Source organism: Lontra canadensis, unplaced genomic scaffold (assembly GCF_010015895.1).
Source record: "Lontra canadensis isolate GAN:19392208 unplaced genomic scaffold, GSC_riverotter_1.0 scaffold6, whole genome shotgun sequence".
NCBI classification, from domain to species: domain Eukaryota; kingdom Metazoa; phylum Chordata; class Mammalia; order Carnivora; family Mustelidae; genus Lontra; species Lontra canadensis.
Genome location: NW_022631000.1, coordinates 1000992 through 1002384, shown reverse-complemented (window position 1 = coordinate 1002384; position 1393 = coordinate 1000992).

Sequence of the window (1393 nt, the reverse complement as noted above, 5' to 3'; positions counted from 1 at the left end):
TAAAATATAACAGAAAAGCTCACATAAATAGGTCTTAGCAATGTTTTTCATATATGACCCTAAAACACAGGCAAACAAAGCAAAAGTAGACAAGTGATATTGCATCTAAACTGAAAACTTCTGGACACCAAAAGAAACATTGAACAGAGTGAAAAGGCAACCTATAAAATGGGAGAAAATATTTGCAAACCATACATCTCATGAGAAATTAATATCCAAAATATATAAGCAACATCTATAACTCAATAGAAAACATACCAATGCCACCTACAAAATTATCCACCTAATTCCACATTAGTGTCCAAAACATATATGGTCCACTGAGAGTCATGATTCTTGTGAAGATTTGCAAATAAATGGAAATGCCTGACAGGGTGAAAAAAATCATGATCAAATGGTGTAATTAGCTTAGTTTGCATGATTCATATGCTTTTTTAAATTTCTGAGTCTTCTTCTCATATACTTCTGATTCTATTAATGTTTTTAATAAATAATATAGGTAGAAGTCAGAATTGCCATCATTAAAGCCATAAGTTCTCCAAGAAAATTGTCTGGGATTGAATGATGTTTCTATTATTACTAAATGTGTGACTTGGGACAAGACATTTAACATCTCTGTGTTTTAGAATCTTCATCTCTGAAATGGGAATAATAGTATTGCTCTCATAGAATTTTAATAAGTTGTAGTATGGTTTACATGTTGGTGAGTAATATGTTTCTGGAGCTTGAAAATATTTCAGTGCCTCTTTTGTATAGAAAGAAGCCAAGCACTTCTATCCTTGGATTGTGTCTAGAAAAGGTTAAATACTCTGCATAGTCTCAAGTGGTTCCTTGAATGTGGGATCCAGAAGAAAAGTGTTAAGCATTGGCAAAAAGCAGTTTAACGACTTTCCAACTGTGATACATTTTCATTTTCCTAAATGTATGGAATGCACCAAGTGAAGAATGTACTGTATATAAAACCAACTTCCCTGAGCTATTCATTATTTATAAATAATTTAACATGAATTCACATGCAGATACTTATTTCTTTAGGTATGTTCTATATTAATTGGTTTATTTAAATTGTATTTGGATTAAGTATTCAAATTTTAGCATTCTGGAAAGTATTTAAATATTGCTGACAGCTAAAAAGTGTAGTGTTCTGTTCAGTCCTTTGGACAGTTCTCATGGTTTATTGATTAACAGCAACACTTGATTGATTTCTTCTTCCACCACAGGTAAAATGTCATATAAGTATCATCAGAAATGTGGTACTTCTAAGTATCAGGACTCCTTAGTTCACTTTGAAGACTGCAAGGATTTCGATCTAGGTTAAACTGAATTCAGACGTTGAAGTCAAACCAAGGAATTTGCTTCTGAACCTTGTGAATTCTTTAGTTCTAGGAAGTTG